This window comes from Lissotriton vulgaris, chromosome 12 (assembly GCF_964263255.1).
Source record: "Lissotriton vulgaris chromosome 12, aLisVul1.2, whole genome shotgun sequence".
Classification (NCBI taxonomy): Eukaryota; Metazoa; Chordata; class Amphibia; order Caudata; family Salamandridae; genus Lissotriton; species Lissotriton vulgaris.
The window spans coordinates 556,851,240-556,877,857 of record NC_141700.1 but is presented as its reverse complement, the minus strand read 5'-3'; positions in this window follow the sequence as shown (position 1 = coordinate 556,877,857).

The following is a 26,618-nucleotide window of genomic DNA, read 5'->3' as shown; positions in this document are numbered from 1 at the left end:
TTAATTAATAATTCCTACTAATTAATAATTAATTTAACATAATTAAATTACTTCCCACCCTATTCCCCTATAAACCCACAACCCGCTACAGTAGTAAAAGACAATATTTAATTAAATTACATTAAAAATAAATAATAAAACATAATAAATACAATATAATATACACTAAATTTATTTAAAAATTGATATTAGTAACATCGAAGTTATTTATTTCGATATTATTGACATCGATATTTAAAACTTCGATATTACTGATATCATACTAATATCGATATTAAGACTGTCGATATTACTTACCTTCGATATTTTGTCCCATCGATATTTAAACTTCGATATCATTGTATATCGAAATTTAAAACTCGATATTTTGTCTGTGTACCGTATTCAGGACATGAGCTTTTAAGCTCCACCCATGTTTTTAATTGGCTCTTTTCCAAATGCTTTTGTTTCCTTGGTTAATATCTTTACTAGTCCCTCCTTAGTACCGCCTTTTCTCCTGTTGTACCCTCCCAAGTACTGCCCCTGTTACATGTGTTGTTACTCAGGATTCGTTATTTACAGTTTCTGAGGACTATTTTTCTAATTACTTTATCGGCGTAAAGCAGCGCATCACACCACACTTCACCTTTACCAATGGCGGCCATGCGTTTTTAGTTTTTTTATGCGTGGCTTGCCAAACTTTTGTAACCAAACTGGATTGCCGCATTTAATCCTGAACAGTGGCGGCCGCGCTATTCTTATAACGCGGCTCGCCTAAATCCTTTTTAAAGAAATTACAATATTTTTATGCAGCGTGGCATGCCATGCTTGATCTGTACAGTTGATGAGCACCTTTCTTTTATTTTGGCCGGCTTGCCGAACTGTTTTAAAAAATATTTTTTTTCAACAAGCGCGACACACTGCACTTGTTTTATTATGTGCCTCAGCTCCAGTATCAGCACGGCGCCCGCTACAGGAACGTCATGCTTCATATTTCGCTCACTCATTCAAATGAAAAACAAAGCTGCATGTGCACTCGCCACGGTTTGAAAACAAGCCAATAAAACGTTCTATTAAGAAATTTCTCTGTGCTGCCCCTCCTGCATGTCACTACTTGTTATTTTCAGTGAGTTGAGTTCATATCCCGTGCCGTGCCGTCAGCTCTCCACCGTTAACTTCTCTCCCACAATTCCCTCCTGCAGCCCCTATGCGTCTTGCCTCTTCCCCATCACCCCTTAAAGTGACCCAACAAAAATACTCACGCACAGCCGTTTTCCAATCCAACATGTCGTGCTGCCATCCTCGTTGTGGCCCTCCCCCTTGATGTCCTCCACTCTGACATTCACCATGCTGCCCACCTCGCTGCCCTCCCCCTTGGTATTCCTAGTTAATGCACTGTCTGAGCATATCTGTGGCACTTTGTTGGTCTGTGTGCAGTGTTCTGTGCAAAACCAAACCATTCTGCTTTGTCAACACCTGCTAGTGCATTGAATTTGATTCCAATGTTTGGGTCGTGTTACATCTACATTTTCTATCGCAAGCCAAAGTTCCCGTTCTATATGACATTACATTCTATTGTACATCACTTCTCTTGTGTGTGTTGTATTTGTATTGCTACTGCCGCTTTGCCCCAGATATAATTTCTCCTACAATGCAGCTACCGTTCAGCAGTGAATACTGTGCTACAGTGGCATTCAGACTCGATCAACAGATGTAGAGAACATGATTACTTCCCAGTCTGACTCCACTTTCTGGGTCTGTCTACAAAAGCAGAGGTCACTCAACCATAGCTGCTTCAGTACATACTTCCCTTGAACATTAACTGGTTCCACTTCAACCCGATTGAACCAATAAATGTTTTGTACACATCATGCTTAGTAATACACTTTAACGTGAAATAGGTTACTGGTTTTTGTTTTATATATTGGTTTGAGACAAACTAAAAGCGGTTCCCATTGCATTCATTGAAGCACTTTAACTCAGTACATTTTTGTATCTTGTGTCTGTACCTTGCCCAGTGGTCCGAAAGCTAACCGATCTTCTCAAAAACACAATTATTTTTTCTTATTTAGGTAGGGAACAACACCAATAGCTCTGACTTTCACAAATGCAAGAGCAATTGCATTGCAAATGCTTGTTAAGGTATGTTGCCTTGAATCTTAGGTGTCCCACCGGTCAGAAAGAATCCCACTAAACACTGATCCCTACGCAAACAGTTGTTTGCAATTATAAGTTGTGAGATGATTATTGCACCCAGTAAGTAACAGGTGCGTTAAAGTTGGTACCCCCTTGGTAAATTCTGGCAAGTCGAATGTGTGTGAATTTAACAGGTGGAAAATGCCCAGGTAATACTGTGGAGAAGTGTGGCTCAATGGTTAAAGCGGCAGACCATGATGCAGAAGTGGTATTCGTACAAGTGCCAAGATGTCTCCGGGTAGTTGTGCGCTATACAAGTACCTCTACATTTACATTTAAATCCAGTTTTTGGTGCTGAAGCACAAAAATGTGCATTCCATGCCCTACAGTTTGCACATCTGATAAATTCTGAACCTCAGAGTTGGATTTAATCAGGTGTGATCATTATCGCATCCAAACTGGGGCACTATCTATCTATCTATCTATCTATCTATCTATCTATCTATCTATCTATCTATCTATCTATCTATCTATCTATCTATCTATCTATCTATCTATCTATCTATCTATCTATCTATCTATCTATCTATCTATCTGTCTGTCTGTCTGTCTGTCTGTCTGTCTGTCTGTCTGTCTGTCTGTCTGTCTGTCTGTCTGTCTGTCTGTCTATCTGTCTATCTGAAATGTGAGCTTGGCGGGGGATGTCTAGGATGAGTCTGGCTGAGGCGTTTTGGACGCGTTGGAATTTTTTCTGTAGTTTGGCTGTGGTTCCGGCGTAAAGGGTGTTTCCGTAGTCCAGTCTGCTTGTGACCAATGCATGGGTGACTGTCTTTCTTGTCTCGGTGGGGATCCAGCGGAAGATTTATTTGAGCATTCGTAGGATGTTGAAGCATGATGATGAGACGGCGTTGACTTGTCTGGTCATTGAGAGGGAGGAGTCTAGGATGAAGCCCAGGTTACGTGCATGGTCCGTTGGTATGGGTGCGTTTCCCAGGGTCTGTGGCCACCATGAGCCGTCCCAGGCGGAGGGGGATGATCCTAAGATGAGGACTTCGGTTTTGTCCGAGTTCAGTTTTAAACGGCTGTTCTTCATCCACTCGGCTACTTCTTTCATCCCTTCGTGTAGGTTGATTTTGGCGGTGTTTGGGTCTTTGGTGAGGGAGAGGATTAGCTGGGTGTCGTCTGCGTAGGAGATGATGTTGAGGTTGTGTTGGCGCGCGATGGATGCGAGGGGACTCATTTTTTTTTTTTTTTAAATATATTTTTATTGCAGGAATCAGTAAAACAATACAGTATCGACCAGCATTGTATTATGAACAACATATACAAAATAAAGCCCACCGACCCCCTTCCATAACGTTTGTATACAGCTAATCAGCCCATATCCCTGGGGTTGGGCGGCAAATACAGTTGGGGTCAGTAGGATGCTGGAGCTGGTCCGGATAACACACTGTCCGTCATCTGCTTTTCTAAACAAACCCAAAACCCCTAAAATAAACCCCCCCCTCGAAATTCCCAGTAACTGTGAAACCCCCCCTCCCCCCCCCCCCCACCATCAGCGCCAGGGAGCTCATCAACCTAGGATCCACTGCTTGACCCACGGGGAAGGTAATAGTGCTGTCAATGCTAATGTTTAACGGGACTTGGGGCGAGTTACTTCTTCACTTTCGGAGTCGCTAGGGGTACAATAATCTCTGAGGGCCTGCACCAGCGTTTCCCACTCCAACGCGGCCTCCTGCGCCTTCTCATTACCCTGCCTCCAAGCCAGCTGATATCTTAGCGCGTTCTCACCCGCCACCCATTTCAAAAGCTCACTGTGCCATCTGCTGCCTGCCGGACCAGCTCGTGCCTTCCAGTTCCTGGTCACCTCTCGCTTAGCAAGTAGGAGCCCCAGGTCAATAAATTTACTGGAGATTTTATTCCGGGGGGTATGGGGGAACCAGTGCAAGAGCCCTACCGCCACATCAAATGATAAGTGCCTCCCTGTCACCTCCTCCAAAGTCGTCGCCACCTCCTGCCAGTAGGACGTCAGTCCTGGACAGGCCCATAGCATGTGTAGGAGGTCCGCCTCCTGAGCCGGGCACCTAGGGCATTCCGCTGAAGCCGTGGCAAAATAACGCCTGATCTTTACCGGGGTCAGGTACGCTCTATGGAGGACATAATAGTGGACCAGTTGGAAACGGGCGCTACGTGTACCCTTCCAGGCGCGCCTCACCAACTGGGACCAGGTCGTCTCCGGGATCTCCCTACCAATGTCTTCTTCCCAGCGGGACTTCAGTGTGGTGAGAGGAACCAACCCCTCGGTAATCAGCCTGCCATAGAGGCAGGTGACCGCCTTCACCGTGCCCGCCGACATCATTACATACTGGCACACCTGAGACAATGGAGGTTCCTCTAGCCCGTTCTGCCAGTGCGCCTGGATCGCTCGTACAATGGCCGAGTGCAGCAGAAAGTCGCCCCGGGGAATCCCAAAGCGGTCAATGAGATCCTGAAAGGACAGGAGCGCTCCGTCCTCGTACAGGTCCCCGACGAGCTGTAAACCGGAATCCTCCCAGTCCGCCAATCGTGACCAATCTCCTCCGTGAGGGAGGGCCGTCAGCATCCCCAACGGTATTTCAGGCGCATATGGCGTCCGTAGGTGGCCTCTGTTGTGAGCCCGATTCCAACATAGTCGGATAGTCCGCTCCTCCATCGACAAGTCCCGTAGGACCAAGCGTTGTCGCAGCGCGATAAAGGAGAGGACGTGCCTGGCCATACCCGTCCCTCTACCGTCTTCCGGGCCTCTGAATTCCCTGGCTATCTCCTGGGTGTAGGTCTGGAGCTGCGCCGCCAGATAGTACTTCTCGAAGTCCGGCACAGCGAGCCCCCCCTCGTCCTTCGGCCTCATCAGGGTATTAAGGGCCACCCGCCGCCGGCCCGTTCCCCAGAGGAACCCGACCACCATAGAACGCAGGCGACGAAACGTGGCCGGTGGGACCCAGATCGGCAAAGTTCGGAAGTAATACAATAGTCGGGGGAGCGCCACCATTTTGAGTAGGGCGATGCGTCCCGCCACTGAGAGCGGCAGCGTGGCCCAAAAGTCCATGCAACCTCGGAGTGCTCGAACGCAACGGGCAATGTTCCCATCCAGGAGGTCGGGTTGGTCGTGGTACACAAATACCCCAAGGTATTTAAAGCAGTCGGGCTCCCATCTGATCTCCTTACTGAGCGCAGGAGTGGAGGTACCCCTACGCATCGGGAAGAGGCAGGTCTTAGACCAATTCACTCGGAGGCCTGAGACCGCTCCGAACTCCGTTAACGCGAATTCCGCTCCCCGCAGAGCGTCGACCGGATCCTCCAGGAAGAGCAGCAGGTCGTCCGCATAGAACGAGACATAATGTGGGCCCGCCGCCGTCCATAAGCCCGTATAGTGGGTTCCCGAGCGAAGATGCATCGCCAGCGGCTCCACCGCTAGTGCAAAAAGAAGTGGGGATAAGGAGCACCCCTGCCGCGTGCCACGCTCCACCGGGTATCGCGATGAAATCAAAGGGCCCGATCTAACCCTGGCCGAAGCGGAAGCGTAGAGGACTGCAGTCCATTTGACAAAACCCTCCCCGAGGCCGAATTTCCGTAATACCGTGCATAGGTAGTCCCACTCTAGGCTATCAAAAGCCTTCTCCAGGTCCACCGACAAGACTACCGGGGACGGGGCATCCACGAATGGTTCCCCAAGCAAGCGGAACAACCTTCGGATGTTCATAGTCGTATTCCGCCGTGGGATGAAACCGGCTTGGTCCTCATGCACTAGGGAACTCATATGTCCCAGCAGCCTCGAGGCCAAGATGCTGCTCAATATTTTGTAGTCCACCGTCAACATTGAAAGGGGACGGTAGGACCCCGGGTCAGATGAGTCTCGGCCAGGTTTGAGGAGAGGAACCACCAACGCCTCACACATCGAGCCAGGGAGACGACCCAACCTCTTCGCCTCCCTGTAGACCACCAGTAATCGAGGGGCCAAGAGGTCAGCGTAAGCTGCATAGAACTCCACCGGAAGGCCATCTAGGCCCGGGGTCTTGTTCCTCGCCATCCGTTTGATGGCCCCGCGGATCTCCCCCAAGTCGATATCAGAACCCAGGGTTTCCGCCACTTCCTGTCCTACTGTGCGGAGTTCCAGTGGGCTAAGATAGTTATCAAGCCGGTCTGGGTCACGTGCGGAGCGACTGCGGTATAAACTTTCGTAGTAATGCCGGAAGCAACTAAGAATCTCCGGTTGGGTGCACACCTCGGTCCCATCTGCCCTACGCATATTTGTCGTCGTTCGGGACTGGCGCGTAGGGTTGGCCAACCACGCCAGCAACGCACTCGACCTGTCTCCCTCCGCAATAGACCGGACCGTATAGGCCTTATAATCGAAACAGCGGAGCCGTTCGACCTCCACCGCTACCTTCTCCCTCGCCTCTACCGTTCGTGTTTGCAATTCCGGGTGTCCGGGGCGGCTAACTTCGAGCTCGCGGAGTGCCCGGTCCGCTGCGTCCAAATCAGCCAGGATAACACGCCGCATGCCCACCTTCTTAGAGATACAGTAGCCCCTCACCACCACCTTAAAAGCGTCCCATTCGAACGCCCTAGTACTCGCGGAGCCGCCGTTGGACGCAAAATAATCCGTGATTCTCTCCCCTAGGTCCGCCTTGAAGACACTGTCCTCGAGGATCTCAGGGCGCATCTTCCAGGTGGGTACTGCCGGCGTCCCGGGGAACCAGCGAATGTCCAGCAGGAGGGGGTTGTGGTCCGAGATGGTCCGCGATAAATACTCTGATCGGACCGCTGCCGAAACTAGTTCGGACGAACCAAGAAAGCCATCTAGCCTGACATGCAGCTCATGAAGGCTCGAGAAGTATGAATAATCTCTAGACGCGGGGTGATGCGCCCTCCAAATGTCCGTCAAACCCCAACGGGTCTGCCAATCTTGACGACCCTTAGCCGTCCGCCGGACCGGGGAATCGGGGAGCGGGGGATGCGAGCGGTCTATGTCCACATCCACTACGGAGTTAAAGTCTCCCCCCAGCAGGAGGGGCCCAGCGAAAAAGTGGGCCAGCGAGCCCGATAACCTGGAAAGGAAGGCAGTCTGGTCTACATTAGGAGCATACACACAGCAAACGTTCAGGTCCCTCCCTCCTAGAGTGCCTGAGATGGCCACGAAACGCCCCTCTGGGTCCAACACTGTCCTCGTGACCTGGAAGGGGACTCCTGCCCTAATCCATATTAGCGCCCCCCTGGCATAAGCAGAGTACGCCGTGGAAAAGACCTGCCCTCGCCACCTACGCTGAAGCGCCGCCCCTTCCGCCTTGTTCAGATGCGTTTCCTGCAGCAGCGCCATTTGCACTCCCCTACGCACTAAATAAGCATGGACCTTGTGACGCCTGGACATAGTGTGAAGCCCCCTCACGTTCCAAGTAACACATTTCAAGTTAGCAACATCAGCCATTGTCCCAGAGTGTTCTTGCACAGTCTCCCCGTTCGGGTCCCCACAAAGAAAAAGCATCAATCCTCCCAGCACTGATGGCGGACATTTTCCCCAACCAGAACCAAACCACCCAAAAACCAACAAGACCCCCCCCCAACCACCCCAGAACAGGACCCAAACTGCACCATCTAGATCCCATCCAAACCTCGATGTATACCAACTCCAAAACCCCCACTAGTCCTACGGTCGCCACCGTAGGAAGGCCTTATGGGCCAGGTGCGGGCTGGGCGGAGGCAGTGGGCCCTCGTCGCCCAGGCTACCAGGACTATAGCAAGCCCCCCCCGGTGTCAAAACCTTCCGGGGCAAAAGCAGGAGCCCCCCAACCCTCTCTCCTTCGTTGTCAGCAAGAAAGAACGGCAACCGCCTCCCCCCTGCCGGGCCCCCACCCAAAACAAGGCAGCATACCCCGTTACCCTTGTCCGTCCAGAAGGTCCTCCACCGATTTCGGTGTGATCACCGGTGTATGGGTACTGTCTGCCACTGAATCCTCCGAGTCCGATGGTGCCCCCTGAGCACCCGGGTTTTCTTCCTCCTCCTCGATGACTTCGCCTCTTGCTCCCGACAGTTCCGACAGAGCTTCCAACACTCCCCTCCGCTCCGATGACGTCTCCGCAGTCGAGGGCCCTCCCGTGCGGCCGCGGCGATTCCTGACCCTCTTGGATCGCCTCCTTTGTTCCGGCTCATCCGCCTGATGGGTCGAGGCGCCAAAACCATCTTTCCCTGTCCGATACAGTTCGAGCCAGTCACAGACCTCCTCTGGGGTGTCGAAGAACTGGGTTTTGTCGTCGACAATGACGCGGAGCCTTGCGGGAAATAGGAGTGAATATTGGATGCCCTCACTCCTGAGTTCACGCTTAACCGCCAGGAAGGAGAACCGCTTGCGCTGCGTCTCGTAGGTGTAGTCAGGGAAGATGTTCACCTGACTGTTCGCAACCTGGAACGGGCCATTGTGTCTGGCGGCATTTAGGATCAGGTCTCTGTCCCGAAAATGTAGCAACCGCGCCACCACCGGCCTTGGGGTACGTCCTTGCTGTGGGGGCCGTGCTGGGACTCTGTGGGCCCGTTCTAGAGTGTAAAAGGAGGACAGACCCTCCGGGACCACCGTGTCTCGGAGCCAGGTCTCCAAGTATCGCACCATATCGCCATCCTCGATTTTTTCCGGCAGGCCCACCACTCGAATGTTATTCCTCCTGTTGCGGCCTTCCGCATCCTCCGCTCTCCGTTCGAGGGTCTCAATTCGGGATAGGGCATCCTTAATCGTCGCAGCCAGGGTTCTCTGCGCCGGTTCTAAAGTTTTCACTGTGCCCTCCACCTCCTTGACCCGGTCTGAGAGTTTACCATGGTCTGCCCTAAGGAGGCCCAGGCCCGTCGCCACCTGAGCAATGTCCTGTTGGAGGGCCGACCGAGTTGCCTCTATCGCCTCCAGTACACGGTCAAATTGTTGCTGCAGTGGTGCGCCACCAGGTCTTTTTGGGTCTCCATGCTCTTCCTTGTCCTGGGCTTCAGAGTCCGAGGTGGTCTGGTTGGAACCCTTGGCTCCTTTAGGTTTCCCCATGCTGCCAGGGACTCTCCGTAAGGGTCCCGGAGTAGGCGTCTTCGTGTACAGGTGTCCAGCACGACCTTCTCGGGAGTTCGTTCTCACGTCGGGTATGGGCGATCTCCTTCTCCAGAGCCTGTGGAGACTCCGCCGCTTCGGCTCACGCCACCGCCACGGCGTCTGAGGGCACCGATGAGGGGGCGGAGACAACCGTCGCCGGGTCGGGCAGGCCCGTTCACCCACTATAGCTCCGGGGTGAGGGCCACCAACTCCCTCAGTTGATCCGTGGCGCCAGAGTGTCGCGCCTCCCATGTAGTTGGACTGGCCAGGAAATCGTAGCTAGTTGCGGAGTCGCGATGCAGACCACCGCCTGGATCAGAGGGCACCCGCACCCGGTGCCCTCTAGTGCGTGGGCACCCGCCCGGTCGTCCAATCGCGTATGAACCCGTTGCAGAAGGTCCGAGCCTGCCAATGTCCAATGTCTAAAACAAGCGAGGATGGTGAAGCCGGGTGCCAGTCGACACCCGCGAGACCTCTTCAACCTCGTAGTTTCGATCAAGGGGACAAAGGAGTCCGGGCGCCATGTTGGGTCGCACTCCGCAACTCCGCAGACTTCGGCGGTTCTTCGTAGCCACCCCCATCCAAACTCCACCAAGGCCCCCGGCAGGGTGTCGTCGCCTCGCTCAACCGAATGAGGGGTCTGGGGCGCCCCTCAGCCTCCGATGTTCAGGATAATCTCGGGCTTAGTCCCGGAGCCGAGCTCTCAGGCGACCATCGCCATCGGCGCCCAAGCCACGCCCATGGATGCGAGGGGACTCATGTATACGTTGAAGAGGGTGGGACTGAGTGATGATCCTTGTGGTATGCCGCAGATGACTTCGGTGGCCTCTGATCTGAAAGGGGGGAGGCGGACTCTCTGGGTTCTTCCGGTGAGGAACGAGATGATCGAGTCCAGTGCTTTTCCTTGTATTCCGACGTTGCTGAGGCGTTGTATAAGGGTGTTATGACAGACTGTGTCGAAGGCTGCAGAGAGGTCCAGTAGGATGAGGGTAGCTGTTTCTCCGTTGTCCAGTAGAGTTCAAATGTCGTCTGTTGCTGCGATGAGGGTGGTCTTGGTGCTGTGTTTGGCTCGGAAGCCGGACTGTGAAGGGTCGAGGGATTTGTTGGATTCGAGGAAGGAGGTGAGCTGACTGTTGACTGCTTTCTCAATGACTTTGGCAGGGAATGGGAGGAGCGAAATGGGGCGGTAGTTCTTAAGTTCAGTGGGGTCTGCTGTGGGTTTCTTCAGGAGGGCGCTGAGTTTGGCATGTTTCCAGCTTTTCGGGAAGGTAGCGGAGTTGAGGGAGCATTTGATGATGTCTCGGAGATGGGGAGCGAAAATGGAATCTGCTTTGTTGAAAATGTGGTGGGGACATGGGTCGGTTGGCGATCCTGAGTGGATGGAGTTCATCAGGCGGCTGGTGTCTTCAGTGGTGATTGGGTTCCAGGCGCAGAGGTTGTTGGAGGGGGGTTTTAGTTCGGAGGTGGGTGGGGTGGACTGGTCTCCAAAGCTGTTATGTATGTCAGCGATTTTGTTGTGGAAGAACGAGGCTAGAGAGTCGCAGAGGTCTTGGGAGGGAGTGATGTTGTTGGTGCCGGCATTGGGGTTGGTAAACTCTTTGACGATGTTGAATAGTTCCTTGCTGTTGTGGGCGTTGTTGTCGAGTCGATCCTTGAAAGCTGATTTCTTGGTGGATCGGATCAGTTGGTGGTGTTTGCGGGTGGCGTTCTTGAGGGTGAACAAGTTGTCAGAGGTTGGGTTTTTTCGCCAGGCTTTCTCGAGTGTGCGACAGATCTTCTTGGATTTCTTGAGGTCATCATTGAACCAGGGGGCTTTTTTGCTACCTTGCTTGATTTGGTGGTTTTTCAAGGGTGCTAATTCGTCAGCGCTGTGGGTGATCCATTGTGTGAGGTTGATGGCTGCTTGGTTTGGGTCCGATGATTTGACAGGAGGGTTTTGGTGAAGCGATGTGAAGAGCTGGTCGGTGGTAATTTTGTTCCACTTTCTGCGGGGAATTGGTTGTGGGTGGTTGTGGGTCGTAGTTTTTTTGTAGTTGAAGTGAACGCAGCTGTGGTCCGTCCAATGGAGAGCTGTGGTGTGGTTGAAGGAGATGTGCTTGCTGGAGGTGAAGATTGGGTCGAGCGTGTGCCCGGCATAATGGGTGGGGGTGTCAACAAGTTGTTTGAGTCCGAGGTTGGCGAGGTTGTCCAGAAGGGTGGTGGTGTTGTTGTTGTTGTTCTTTTCCAGGTGGAAGTTGAGGTCTCCCAGTAGAATGTAGTCCTCGGAGGGGAGGGCGTGTGGGCTGATAAAGTCCGTGATGTCTTCGCTGAATTGTGTGCGGGGTCCTGGTGGCCTGTAGATGAGGGTGCCTCGGAGTGTGGTCTTGGGGTCGGTGCGGATCTGGAAATGAAGGTGTTCGGCGGCTGCGAGGTTGTCGTCGGAACTGGTCGTGATGCGGATGGTGTTCTTATGGACGATGGCGATGCCTCCTCCTGTTTGGTTGATGCGGTCCTTTCGGACGATCTTGTAGCCGTCCGGGATGGCTATGGCGATGTCGGGCGTTGATGAGGCGTTCATCCAGGTTTCTGTAAGAAAGGCGACGTCCGGTGATGTGGTGTCGAGTAGGTTCCAGAGTTCAATGGCGTGTCTGTGGACCGATCGGGTGTTGAGCAAGATGCACTTTAGGTGGTTAGTGTCGGAGCTCTGTTTGGAGTTTGTGGATTTGGTGTGGGTCCTGATGCAGTCGAACTTGCAGGAGTGGCAGGTGAAGGGTCCATGTGTGTGTCCTGGGGCGGCTTGGTAGCAGTTTGGGAGTCGGCCGGGGTTAAGTGCTGAGAGGGTTGCGGCATCGTACGTTATGCAGGTGGAGTGGATTATGCGGGGGCCAGGGGGTTTGGCGCTGGGCGCGGTCCAGGCGCGGACGGTCGTAGACAGGCTTACCTTTGGCGCACCTTCGGCGTGCATGGGGCGCGTCCGCTGCGCGTAAACGCTGCACGCAAATGCGTCTGTCATATGTGGATAGTGGAGGGGGGCGGAGCGAGGGAGGAGCAGCTGGGAGGTGGGAGCGGGGTGGAGAGCCGGGCTGGGAGGCACAACAACAAACAACAAAATGGCAGCAAGCCAAAAGCGAAACAGGACGAGATTGGGGCACGACCTTATTAAACGCTATGAACTGGGCAGCACAGTCAGGCAATACACAATGGCACAGTAAATATCAAAGCACGGTCTAGCAGTAAAGCAGTACGATAACAGAATATTCAAGCAGTGCGAGCAATGCGTGATAGATGGCAATGAGCAGTCTGGCAGTAAGGGCTACGATAACAGAATATTCAAGCAGTGCGAGCAATGCGTGATAGATGGCAATGAGCAGTCTGGCAGTAAGCGCTACGATAACAGAGTCTAGGTCCTTGGCTCTCACTATCTTCCTCTGACTTTCGAGAGATGCTGGTAGGCATCTTGAAGTAACTGAAGCGCCCCCTGTCTGTGGGCAGATGTTATGTTATTGTCATTTGTACAGCACCATCCACCATCATTATGGTATTGTGCACCGCTTTGGTGCAGATCTTGGAGAACCTTCATTTGATTGTGTAAATCTTTGTTGCTTTTTGGAGTAGTGTGGCTCCAATTTGTTGGTGACTCCCGAAGAAGTTGCTTAGATTGCCTTGCCCCAAAACCACCCCTGACCCCAGTTTGGGTGTGGTATGATTGTTTAGCCAGGGTTAGTTTTGGTTCCTAGTTCTGGCTTGATTGTATAGTGCTCTTCTGAAGCCATTGTGTTTTGGAACATGGGGACATAGCTGTAACCTCGTCCTATGTCATGAAGATGGCCTTTCACCCTTCCTGGTTTAACAAACAGTATAGCCCACGTCGGATTGGGAAGGCGAGCAGTCGGGCATTGAGCAAAGGGCCATTGCCTGAGGGTGGGGACATGACACGCGGGCCATTTTTGAGGGCCTTTGCTTAACTCTACCCTGTCAGGCCATTGCACTTCAAGCGATGGTGGGTGGGCGACTGTGGTAAATGTGATAGTAGGCCTTATTGGGGGCTAGATGTTTCTGGATTTGTTGGGCCATTCTTACCTCAGCCCCTGTGGGTCCAGCTTGGCCCAGAAGCAGTGTCTTGTCCTGACCCCTCCCCTGCCAGGCCATCACATTCAGGCAATGGTGGGTGGGAGTATGCAGGGGCCTCACTGGGGGCGGGGGCAGTATTTTCTGGCTATGGGCCAGCTACACCTCAGTCCCTAGTGGAGCAGCAGCAGCTGTATCCTTTTTCTTGACCCCTCTCCTGCAAGGTCATCGCCCTGAGGCTATGGAAGGCTGGGGAGGGAGAGAAATATGAGAAGCCTTCCTGGAGGGTGTGTGTGTATTTGCATAGACCTTGATGTGAGGCAACCTTTATTAAGCTTTTATTAAACTAGAGAGCAAGTGCTGTTACAGCCAAACCTGCTGACTCTGCACGTGGGAAACCAGGTTCCAGTCCCGGTGTCGACTCAACATCCTGTGATTCTGGGCAAATCACTTAATCTCCCAATGCATAAAGTAAAAATTAATTTGATCTTGTGTAGTGTATCTGATGCTCATGCAAATTGCTCCAATGCCTAGCTCTGAGTTCACTGTATGTAAAACTATTTTAAAAAAACAATTAGAAAAAAAACTGCAATTTATACATGTTATGGGATTCTGAAAGGCGCCAGAGCGTGAATATTAGAGAGCAATCTTTATATAAAAATATCCATATTCTTTTTTAAGATCAACATGGCTTTTCTGTCTTTGTTTAGTTGAACTTTTAGTCACGGATGAGTAAAGCAGCTATAGAACACATTTTTTTAAAGTGCTTTCACTTTACATTGACTATTTAAAATACATACTGATCAGAGGCAAAAATACAGACTTTCAGTGATTTTCTTCAGTTTCGCACAGAAATCCAGGTCCTGTCAGTAAAAAAAACACCTGGTGACAACCTTAGCCAGAACAGTGATTGTGGCCCTTGGGACATTTTATTTCACCTCGCCCACATGGCCAAAATGCAGTGCTTTTAGTTTTCACCCTTCTTACTTATTCTATAGGCTTTAAAATGCTTAGGTTACCATCCAAACATTTCTCAAAAAATGAGTCCAATGAGACTAACCAAATGAGGTTTTATAAAAGTGCCCAATCTGCGAATGTGGGCCACTCTTTTTGGACTGCCCGGCCCTAATTGCAATCCCAATCGTACCCTTGTATAGCCTTACTGGGATGTGTAGCTTCTGATGTAACACTATGAAAAGTCATCCGAAGCACACCCTCAGTACTATTTAATTTCAAATATTTCGGTGATCCCTTTTCTCGTTCTGGCGTGCATGCACCCGTGAGACGTGCGCCGTTCCGTTTCGCACCAAGGCATCATACTGTCAAAAGAGGAGACCTGCTTCATCCGCAGGTGCGAATGGGGATTTGGGGGGGTGGCCGACCAGCGGGAGGCTCTCCCCCCCGGGGAAGTTTGGGGCACCAGGGGAGGGGGGGAGGAAGCTTGACTCTCGGGGCTCGCCGTAGCTGGCGGTATTGGGCTGCTTGGGCTGGTTGGGCTCCTTGGGCTTGTTTTGGGCTGGCTAGGTATTTAACCGGCCCTTTTGTGTCACTGCACACTGTTTGTGGTGGAGGGGCGTGGCAGACCAGAGGTGCTGGGGGGGTGTGCGGAGGCGGCGGTGCGGCGGGCAGGATGGGTGGGTCGGGGATGGGGGGGTAGGTCGGTGGGGGTAATGGAGGGGAGGCAGGGGGAAGTGGGGGGGGCGGGGGGGAGTGGCGGGCCCAGGGGGAGTTACGGCGAGGGGGAGGGGAGCGGGGGTGCAGCATGGGGGGGCCTGGGGAGTTGGGTGTGGGGGGGGTGCGGGCCGAGCTGGGGTTACGGGGGGTGGGGTGGGCCGGGGGGCTGGGCCGGGGAGGGGGGTTGGGAACTAGGGGGCGGGGGATCCCGTCGCGGCGCGGAGGTCATTCGGCAAGATGGGGAGGGGAGCGGCTCTGGGATGGGGGAGTGGGGGAGGGGGCGGCGCGTGGGGGGGAGAAGGGGGGTGTTTTCACCCTGGCATGCTGGACTCCACCTTTTTTCCTTGGCAGGAGCTGTTTGCAAGGCGCTCGGGGGAGCAGCATGCGGCTCCCACCCACTGAGAGGATGGGCCGGCTCTGTTTGGTGCGGGCGGCCGAGCTCCAGCGAGGGACCTAAATCATGACCACGGCGGATGGAGGCGGGATGCGTCTCCGCCGGCCCCTCCCCGAAGGGTCTTTACGGCCGCCTGGGGTAGGGGAGTGAGGATGGATGCGAATATTTCTGATTTGACTGCGAGTGTGGCGGATGGGAGGGCGAGTGTGGACTTGATGGATTTGATGCGGGTGTGTCGTGAGAGAGCGGGTTTGAGCCGGCTGGAACCCCAAGTGGGGGGCAGGGGTGGCGTGGAGCCAGCTGATGGAGAGTCGGGGGAGGAAGGAGAGATTCGGGAGGACGGGGGGTCTTGTAATGTTGTTAGCAGTGTATTACAGGTGCCAGCAAGGCAAGAAGCGCCCAGAGTGACGGCCCCCTCAGCTCCACTGGTTAGGCGGCGGGATCCAGCAAGGACGCCGACCTTGACGCCAGGTAAGACAGGTGACGGCGCGGGGAGTGGCAAGAGGTGTTGTGTGCATGTTTCAGTGGGGACGGGGGCGAAGGGGAAGATGGATGGCGGCTGGTGCGGGGACGGTACGTGCAGGACGCAGGAGTGGGCACGGACGGCGCAGCGCAGGGCGGAGACGGGTCGAGCGCGGGCGGCGGGTCGGCGTTGGCTGGTGTGAAGGAGACGGCGGGGGGAGGGAAGGAGAGTTGTGTGGTACCGGTGCGTAAGTTACCGTACATGGGGCTGACCAAGCCGCTGGGGGCCCACCTTTCGGCGGCAACGAGGGAAAAGATCTGTAAAGGGGAGTACATTGACATCTTGAAGCTTCTCCACAGGGAGTCGACGTCCAAGGAGGGGTCAAAGGAAGAAGAGCAGGAGTTAGCTAGGCGCCCAAAGGTGCCCCTGACGCTAGACAACTGGTCAGCGGCGTTCCTCATATACACAAGCGTGTATTGCGAGAAGTTCCCGGACCGGTTCGTCGCGCTGTTCAAATACATGGATGTGGTGCGAAGGGCACAGGTGACTTACGGCGGGTATGCGTGGTCACACTACGACGAGGAATTCCGGGCGCGCATGGCGGCGGACCCGGAAGCGCAATGGGGGGAGCTGGATTCGGATCTGTACCAGCAGACGATGGGAGGGGCCAAGTTTGGCCGCACCATTTTGCACGGCAAGCGGTTTGCCGCTGGTGCCGCCCCCCTTTGCGGCCCGCCCCACCCGTGGGGGGGTGGGGCAGAGAGACTCTGGCAGCCAGGCCACAGTCGGGGCCTGCTAGGACTTTAATAGAGGAGTCTGCGGGCGGGCGGCATGCCGATTCCGGCACGAGTGCTCGTCGGCAGTGTTGGCGTCGGTGACTTACTCGTCGGTGGACTTGGCGCCGAGGCTCGTCACGGCGGCCGGAAAGGGGCGCGCTGATGGCGAAATGCGATGTCAAGTCGGCGTTCCGACTCTTTCCGGTGCACCCGGCGGATCTCCAGTTGCTGGGGATCCAGTTCCAAGGTCTCATCTTTGTGGACAAGGCGCTGCCGATGGGGTGCCCTGTTTCAGGCGCGCTATTTGAGCGTTTCAGCTCATTCCTACAGTGGGTTTTTTCCAGGCGCACAGGCTCAGAGTCAGTGACGCACTATCTGGATGACTTTTTCCTGGTGGGGCGGCCCGGTGCGGAGGACTGTCAGCGGCAGCTGGATGGTTTGGCCGGGTTGATGGGGGAATTTGGGGTTCCCCTGGCGCCAGAGAAGACGTGCGGTCCCAGTACGGTGTTGTCCTTTCTCAGTATCGAGGTTGACTCGGTCGCCATGGAAGCACGCCTACCGGAAGACAAGAGGTCAGCGATGCTGGTTCTGGTGGATGGAATGTTGTCAAAGAGGAAGGTGACGGTGCGTGAGGTGCAGGTGTTGTTGGGGCATTTGAATTTTGCTTGCCGCGTGGTGCGGACGGGCCGAACGTTTTGCCGGAGTTTGGGATTGGCGTTGTCCGGTTTGACTTTGCCTCATCACCATGTGCGCCTCTCGGCGGGAATGAAGGAGGATCTGCGCATGTGGCGGGCGTTCCTGGAACGGTTCAATGGTGTACCCATGGCGCCGGCGGAGGACTGGGAGTGGGACGTCACCGTGTACTCTGATGCGGCGGGCGGCGGCGGATTCGGTCTGTATTGGGAGGGGAAATGGTGTGCGGAGCAGTGGCCGGAGCACTGGCAGGCGGGCGGGAGGAGCATTGCGTTCTTGGAGTTGTTCCCTTTGGTGGTGGCGGTCACGGTGTGGTCGGGGCGTTGGCGCACAAGCGCGTGCTGTTTCGAGTGGACAACATGGCCGTCGTGCAGGTGGTGAACAGGCAGTCGGCTCGGGACCCGCAGGTTCTGAAGTTGATGAGGGTGTTTGTCTTGCGTTGCTTGGAGAATGACATACTGTTTCAGGCGCGCCATGTTCCAGGAGTGGACAATGACATTGCCGATGCCTTGTCTCGTTCACAGTGGGAGAGGTTCCATGGGCTAGCCACGGCGGCGGAGGAAGTCAGGACGCCGGTGCCGGAGGACCTGTGGTCGGTGGGCGAGGCCGGGTCTTTCAGTTGGTGAAGGCGTCGGTAGCAGTGTCCACGTGGAAGGCATACGAGCTAGCGTGGGAGGAATTTCTGCAGTCAGGTGCGGTGAGGCAAGGGGACCGGTGGCGGCGCGAGGAACGGGTGGTAAGGTTCATGCTGGCGCTCATGGATAGAGGGCTGTCGCGGGTGTCGATTGCGGGCAAGTTGTTGGCGGTGGCGTTCATGGGAAAGTTGTGGTGGGGTTACCCCCCGTCGGCGGGGGAATTGGGGACCCGGCGGCTGGAGGGGTGGGCGAGAGAGAAGGGTGCGAAGGTGCGGCTGCGCCGTCCCATCACGGTGGAATTGCTGGAAGGAGTAATTGGCGCGCTCCCGGCGGTGTGCAGGGATGAGGGCGAGGCGGTGCGTTTTTCTACCGTGATGTCCTGGCTTTTCTTTGGAGCGTTTCGAGTGTCGGAGTTGCTGGGCGCAAAGGGGAGGCGGGGGGTGTTGTGGGGGGATGTGGAGGTGCGAGCTCAGGAGGTGGCGGTGCGTTTGCGGTGCTCGAAGACGGACCAGCGGGGGGTCAGGACTTGGGTGGTACTGGGACCGGGCGGCCGGGAGGGAGTGTGCCCGGCGGCGTGGGGAAGGAGGTTGATGGCAGGCAGTGGCAAGAAGGAGGGGGGGGTTTTTGGTCGGGGTGGGGGTGACGGAGTGACAGCGTCTCAGGCTTTGTGGGTTCTGCGGCGCGCCCTGCGGTACATGGGTGAGGACCCGCTGGCTTTGGGGACGCATTCCTTTCGGATCGGGGCGACAACGGAGGCGGCACGGAGGGGTTGGGGTAAGGAGGAGATACAGAGGCTGGGACGGTGGAAGTCGGATTGTTACAGGACGTACGTGCGGTTGAGGGAGGCGGATGGGGTGTTGTAACAGTGATTCCTGATTTTGATATGTGTGTCTTTACAGGTGCTGTGGCAGGGCCGGAAGTGGCTGTTTTGAATGTATATATTGTGGGACACTCATTCGTCAAGCGGGCAGAACAGGCGGAGTGGGACACTCAATTTGGGATTGGATACAGGGCTGTACCGTTGTCATTGGAGGGGGAAAGGGGGTAGGCGTTGGCATGAGTTATTGCCTTTGTTGAACACGGTGGTGAGAGGGGGGGTGTGCCAAGATGTGGTGGTGATTCATCTGGGAGAGAACGATTTGGTGCAGTGCAAGGGGCTGGCGCTGCTCAAGCAGATGAAGAGGGACCTGAGGGAAATCAAGAAGCAATGGGCGGGCTGTCATATTATCTGGTCTGAGTTTATTCCCAGGCGGGTGTGGAGGGGGGCGGAGCGCCCAGGAGCCATAGACAGGGCACGGAGGAAAATTAATCGGGAGATGCGTGAATTCTGTGCCAGGGAGGGGGTGGGGAGGATGGAGCACCCGGAGTTGGGGCTATGGCGCGGTCTATTTTTTTCCGGGAGGATGGGGTTCACCTGTCCAGGTATGGCATGGAGTTGTACATAGTCCAGCTGAAGGAGGCTTTGGATGGGGCGTTGGGGGTGCTCAGGTATCCCAGGAGGCAGGAGTCCTAGGGGGGGTCGAAAGTCGTAAGCGACTTTCGAGTGGCTCTTTCCTAAGGAGATAGGGTGGTTTTGCTGGAGGCCTGGGACTGTATGGTAGGCGGGGGTGAGGTCAGGGAGGTCACTGTGGCATTCAGTAGAGGGGTAGGTTGCTGAGCGGATGTGTTGTATTTTCAGTTGCAATGTTGGGGTTAACTTTAGGGGTGGGGGTGGGGGGCTGTCAGGCAGTTGTTATTTAGTGAGCAGTAGTTTTGTTCGGCACAGGCCAGGTGGGACATTGTTGTAGGTGCACCTGATTCCAATAAAGCGGCCTTTTTCACACATTTTGGTTGTCTGTGTCAGTGCTTCCCCCCCTCACCTACTGGTGTGCCCTAATGGGGATTTGGGGGGGGGGGGGTGGCCGACCAGCGGGAGGCTCTCCCCCCCGGGGAAGTTTGGGGCACCAGGGGAGGGGGGAGGAAGCTTGACTCTGGGGGCTCGCCGTAGCTGGCGGTATTGGGCTGGTTGGGCTGGTTGGGCTCCTTGGGCTTGTTTTGGGCTGGCTAGGTATTTAACCGGCCATTTTGTGTCACTGCACACTGTTTGTGGTGCAGTGACACAGCAGCCAGGGCCGTAGGCAGTTTCGTGGTCCCTCCCACCCTCCCAAAATTTTTCTATATTCCCTCTGGTTCTGGGGTGGCGGGGTTGGTCCTGGTCATGAGGGGTTTTGTTGGTCGATGGTGCACTGGTTAGGGTTTACAGTTGTGTTGTTCGTGGAACAGGTGCGGTTACTGGGGGGCGCTTTCCTAAGGAGATAGGGTGGTTTTGCTGGATGCCTGGGACTGTATGGTAGGCGGGGGTGAGGTCAGGGAGGTCACTGTGGCATTCAGTAGAGGGGTAGGTTGCTGAGCAGATGTGTTGTATTTTCAGTTGCAATGTTGGGGTTAACTTTAGGGGTGGGGGTGGGGGGCTGTCAGGCAGTTGTTATTAAGTGAGCAGTAGTTTTGTTCGGCACAGGCCAGGTGGGACATTGTTGTAGGTGCACCTGATTCCAAGAAAGCGGCCTTTTTCACACATTTTGGTTGTCTGTGTCAGTGCTTCCCCCCCCTCACCTACTGGTGTGCCCCAAACGGAACGGCGCACGTCTCACGGGTGCATGCACGTCAAAATGAGAAAAGGGATCACCGAAATATTTGAAATTAAATAGTACTGAGGGTGTGCTTCAGATGACTTTTCATAGTGTTGCCACAAATACCGTTTCATCTTCCGGCAGCACCCCGTCAAGAAATGATAAAATTGAACTTGAAAACATTTACAACGTGGAGCACGTCAAAAGCAGCCATTTCTACTTGCTGTAGAGAGATATGCAAATAAGGATAGTTCACTTGTATTTCACGGAGGATGCACGTATTTACGTTTTAGATTTTGAGTTGTTGTGGACTCTATGTTAACAATAATGCACTATTTGCCAGGGGAGATTGATTTGGGCGTTTGTACACGATTAAGGCAGGATTGTGGGTAACTGAGTTTGGTGAAAGCAAAGGAACCACAGAGTGAGAATGGGAGGTGGAATAGGACACGTGGGCAGTTTTGCACCTATGACTGCAGAGGTGGGGAGAATTACAACTATTTGAATCTGGGACGAACTGCATGCTCATTAGTAGCGATTATGAGGACGTTAGAGGAGGTTAAAACGCTGCAATGCAAAAATCAGGTATGCAAGGGGTTGGACTAGGTGGTGAACTGATGATAGGATAGAGAAGTAGCATGTTTGTAAAGGGGACAGGTTTGTTCTAATTACTATATAAGTTTCAGCATGAGAATGTTTGGGGTTTTGTTATTTGGTTCTGACTAGGGAAGGTATTCACAGCGTGGGTGGACACAGGGGTCTAACATAAACATGGGCGACACATAATGTTTAATATAATGGGCACAACGAAGTGGGGGGATTATGAGACACCAGATGAGGGATGTAAATGAAACTTAATGTGTATATTTCCATAAAATTTACAGACACTCCTGAAGAAGGTTTTTAAAGAACCGAAATGCATTGAGTTTGAAGAGCATGTTTTAAAGTGGAAACGAATTCAGCAAAATGTTCAAGTATAGGCCTGGATGGGCAATACACTGAATTACTTACATCCAAAAAAACGGATCACTGAAATAATATCGACTGACAAAATATCGACTTGCCAAAATATCGTGGACAAAATATCGACAGTCAAAATATCGAGTTTGTATCTACAAACAGGTAAGTACAAAAATATCGAGTACAAAATATCGTTAACAAAAATATAGATGTAAAAAATATCGACTTTATTAAAAACAGTGTTAAATTAAATTAATATTACATTTTAATTACTAAAATATACTTAAAACGACTTAAATTAAATTATAATAATTAAATAATAAATGAAAATAATAAAAATAATTTTTTTAAATCTTATTTGTTAACCCTGAACCCTAAAAATACCCCTTTACCCAAAAACCCAAAACTGACCCTGAACCCTAAAAATACCCCTTTACCCAAAAACCCAAAACTGACCCTGAACCCTAAAAATACCCCTTCACCCAAAAACTGAAAACTGACCCTGAACCCTAAAAATGCCCCTTTACCCAAAAACTGAAAACTGACCCTGAACCCTAAAAATACCCCTTTACCCAAAAACTGAAAACTGACCCTGAACCCTAAAAATACCCCTTTACCCATGAACTGAAAACTGACCCTGAACCCTAAAAATACCCCTTTACCCATGAACTGAAAACTGACCCTGAACCCTAAAAATACCCCTTTACCCATGAACTGAAAACTGACCCTGAACCCTAAAAATACCCCTTTACCCATGAACTGAAAACTGACCCTGAACCCTAAAAATACCCCTTTACCCATGAACTGAAAACTGACCCTGAACCCTAAAAATGCTCCTTTACCCAAAATTTATCAATATTATTTAATTACCAATTAATTATTAATTAACAATAACAATAAAGTAAATATATTAGAACATTAGGTGTAATTATTTTAATAATTAATATTATTTTTTCAAAATTAATTACTTAAAAATAACACAAAATTATATACATTAAAAATGTACTCTAATTAATGTAATTAACTAATTACAATTAATTAATTAACAATTATTTACTAATACAAAATATATTCAAAATTATATTAATTAATTAACTAATTAATATTAATTAATTATCAATTAATTATTAATTAAAAATATTAACAAACATATATTAATTAATTAATTATTATTAAATTACTTCCCACCCTATTCCCCTATAAACCCACAACCCGCTACAGAATTACATTACGCAATTATTATCAAAACAAAATTCATGTAATAAAATATTTTATAACATTAATACACACTATTCACACATATTATTACATAAAAATACACTATAAAATATTATATATTATAAAAAAATCGATATTTTTGCTATCTATATTTTATACAGTCGATATTACTTCACTTACCTGAAAAACGATATTTTTGTAGTCGATATTATGTCCAGTCGATATTTTGTCCAGTCTATATTTAAAACTCGATATTATGTCCAGTCGATATTTTGGAGTCGATATTTTGTCTCTATACCCAAAAAAACTGCGATAATAGTTCTGCTTTTGACATGATTATAAAGAATGGAACAAATGATAAGAAAAGTGAAAAAAAGAGAAATAAATACGGATTAAAATGGATCCGTTTGGATTAAATTGCATCATTTTTTGGATACAATATGTGTATACGGCTGTGCAACCCGCTGACCTGCGGATGAAGCCGGTCTCCTCTTTTGACAGTAGCTTCTCCTGTATCCATCTATGTAGGAGCCGACAAGTCCCAGCATCATCCCAGGTTTTGCCTGCATGAGCCAGTTCCGCGGAAAGACATGGCAATGGGATGAGAGCCTGGACCTCTGTGAAAGGATGAGCACACTACTTTCTAGTGGTTGGTATTATTTGCTTGCCTTACCCGTATCTATTATTATTAAATGAAATTTGTAGAGCGCGCTGACACCATGGGTTTCCTGGCGCTACCATGGGTTTCCTGGCGCTGGAATGGGTTGGCTGGATTGGCTAAATTACTCGGTTTATATGGTGCATTCTGTAGCAGTATATTTCCCTACTGTGTTATTTTAACATACAATAATCCTGCCTGAGCAAAGATATCACCCCATTAGTACCAATTGAACACCGCAACACAGCAATCAGATCTGAAACGTGACCAGTTAACCTTTAACAAAGGCTTTGCACTTTTTATTTTGGGTTGCTTAAATGTTTTTTAGGTTTTGCCTCGCCAAAAAGATGCGCTCTGCGCATCTTTTTTGCGCAGGCAAAAACCTAATGAGTACTGTGTGTGGGTTTGGGTCGGCCCTCGTCATTCATTGGCTGGCTCCATAAATGGAGCCTAGCCATTGGACGAGGGGCCTGTCCGTCAATGCCGGACCAGACACGGGGGCGTTCCCGAGATTCTTTGGCTTTTGGCTACGTCAGCCGAAAGCCTCTTCTCGGGAACGCCCCCGAATCTGGTCCGGGATTGAGGGCACCCGCCGGGAAAGGGCATGAAGGTCAAACCAAGCTGCAGGGAGGTATCGCCGGCAGCCCGTCATCCGAGGAGATGGTTGGCTGCAGGGAAAGTAGGAGGCATGAAGATTATACCGTGCTTACTTTGAGCAGCTGAGCTGGTTGCAGGGGTCCACCAGCGCTCGTATTTGAAAACCCGCACTTATTATTGTTTTAACACCAGCCTCCATCCAAAATAAGAGAGAGAAACGGGGTGAAGACTGATAAAGAAAATGACGGTAAAACGCTGACAAAGGGAGAAAGCAGGGATTAAAAAAACCCATGCATGAGTGAAATAAATGGGCAGGACATGTATGGTGGTTCATGAAAGAGATATGAGGTGGAATCAAGGTTAGACAGCCTTGGTGTTTTACCTGTCGCCCACCCAAAATTGCGTGTGCAGAGTGCAGAGTGGAGATTCAGAGTGCAGAGTGGAGATTCAGATTCCAGAGTGCAGAGTGCAGAGTGCAGAGTGGAGCTTCAGAGTGGAGCTTCAGAGTGGAGCTTCAGAGTGCAGAGTGGAGCTTCAGAGTGGAGCTTCAGAGTGGAGCTTCAGAGTGGAGCTTCAGAGTGCAGAGTGGAGCTTCAGAGTGGAGCTTCAGAGTGGAGCTTCAGAGTGCAGAGTGGAGCTTCAGAGTGGAGCTTCAGAGTGGAGCTTCAGAGTGGAGCTTCAGAGTGGAGATTCAGAGTGGAGATTCAGAGTGCAGAGTGGAGCTTCAGAGTGCAGATTCAGAGTGGAGCTTCAGAGTGCAGATTCAGAGTGGAGCTTCAGAGTGCAGATTCAGAGTGGAGCTTCAGAGTGGAGCTTCAGAGTGCAGAGTGGAGCTTCAGAGTGGAGCTTCAGAGTGCAGAGTGGAGCTTCAGAGTGGAGCTTCAGAGTGGAGCTTCAGAGTGGAGCTTCAGAGTGCAGAGTGGAGCTTCAGAGTGGAGCTTCAGAGTGGAGCTTCAGAGTGGAGCTTCAGAGTGCAGAGTGGAGCTTCAGAGTGGAGCTTCAGAGTGGAGCTTCAGAGTGCAGAGTGGAGCATCAGAGTGGAGCTTCAGAGTGGAGCTTCAGAGTGGAGCTTCAGAGTGGAGATTCAGAGTGGAGATTCAGAGTGGAGCTTCAGAGTGGAGCTTCAGAGTGCAGAGTGGAGCTTCAGAGTGCAGATTCAGAGTGGAGCTTCAGAGTGCAGATTCAGAGTGGAGCTTCAGAGTGCAGATTCAGAGTGGAGCTTCAGAGTGGAGCTTCAGAGTGCAGAGTGGAGCTTCAGAGTGGAGCTTCAGAGTGCAGAGTGGAGCTTCAGAGTGGAGCTTCAGAGTGGAGCTTCAGAGTGGAGCTTCAGAGTGCAGAGTGGAGCTTCAGAGTGGAGCTTCAGAGTGCAGAGAGGAGCTTCAGAGTGGAGCTTCAGAGTGGAGCTTCAGAGTGGAGCTTCAGAGTGGAGCTTCAGAGTGCAGAGTGGAGCTGCAGAGTGGAGCTTCAGAGTGCAGAGTGGAGCTTCAGAGTGGAGCTTCAGAGTGGAGCTTCAGAGTGCAGAGTGGAGCTTCAGAGTGGAGCTTCAGAGTGGAGCTTCAGAGTGCAGAGTGGAGCTTCAGAGTGGAGCTTCAGAGTGGAGCTTCAGAGTGCAGAGTGGAGCTTCAGAGTGGAGCTTCAGAGCGGAGCTTCAGAGCGGAGCTTCAGAGTGGAGCTTCAGAGCGGAGCTTCAGAGTGCAGAGCGGAGCTTCAGAGTGGAGCTTCAGAGTGGAGCTTCAGAGTGCAGAGTGGAGCTTCAGAGTGGAGCTTCAAAGTGGAGCTTCAGAGTGGAGCTTCAGAGTGCAGAGTGGAGCTTCAGAGTGGAGCTTCAGAGTGCAGAGTGGAGCTTCAGAGTGGAGCTTCAGAGTGCAGAGTGGAGCTTCAGAGTGGAGCTTCAGAGTGCAGAGTGGAGCTTCAGAGTGGAGCTTCAGAGTGGAGCTTCAGAGTGGAGCTTCAGAGTGGAGCTTCAAAGTGGAGCTTCAGAGTGGAGCTTCAGAGTGGAGCTTCAGAGTGGAGCTTCCGAGTGGAGCTTCCGAGTGGAGCTTCAGAGTGGAGCTTCAGAGTGCAGAGTGGAGCTTCAGAGTGCAGATTCAGAGTGGAGCTTCAGAGTGGAGCTTCAGAGTGCAGAGTGGAGCTTCAGAGTGGAGCTTCAGAGTGGAGCTTCAAAGTGGAGCTTCAGAGTGGAGCTTCAGAGTGCAGAGTGGAGCTTCAGAGTGGAGCTTCAGAGTGGAGCTTCAGAGTGCAGAGTAGAGCTTCAGAGTAGAGCTTCAGAGTGGAGCTTCAGAGTGGAGCTTCAAAGTGGAGCTTCAGAGTGGAGCTTCAGAGTGGAGCTTCAGAGTGGAGCTTCAGAGTGCAGAGTGGAGCTTCAGAGTGGAGCTTCAGAGTGGAGCTTCAGAGTGGAGCTTCAGAGTGGAGCTTCAGAGTGGAGCTTCAGAGTGCAGATTCAGAGTGGAGCTTCAGAGTGGAGCTTCAGAGTGCAGAGTGGAGCTTCAGAGTGCAGATTCAGAGTGGAGCTTCAGAGTGCAGATTCAGAGTGGAGCTTCATAGTGCAGAGTGGAGCTTCAGAGTGGAGCTTCAGAGTGGAGCTTCAGAGTGGAGCTTCAGAGTGGAGCTTCAGAGTGGAGCTTCAGAGTGGAGCTTCAGAGTGCGGAGTGGAGCTTCAGAGTGGAGCTTCAGAGTGGA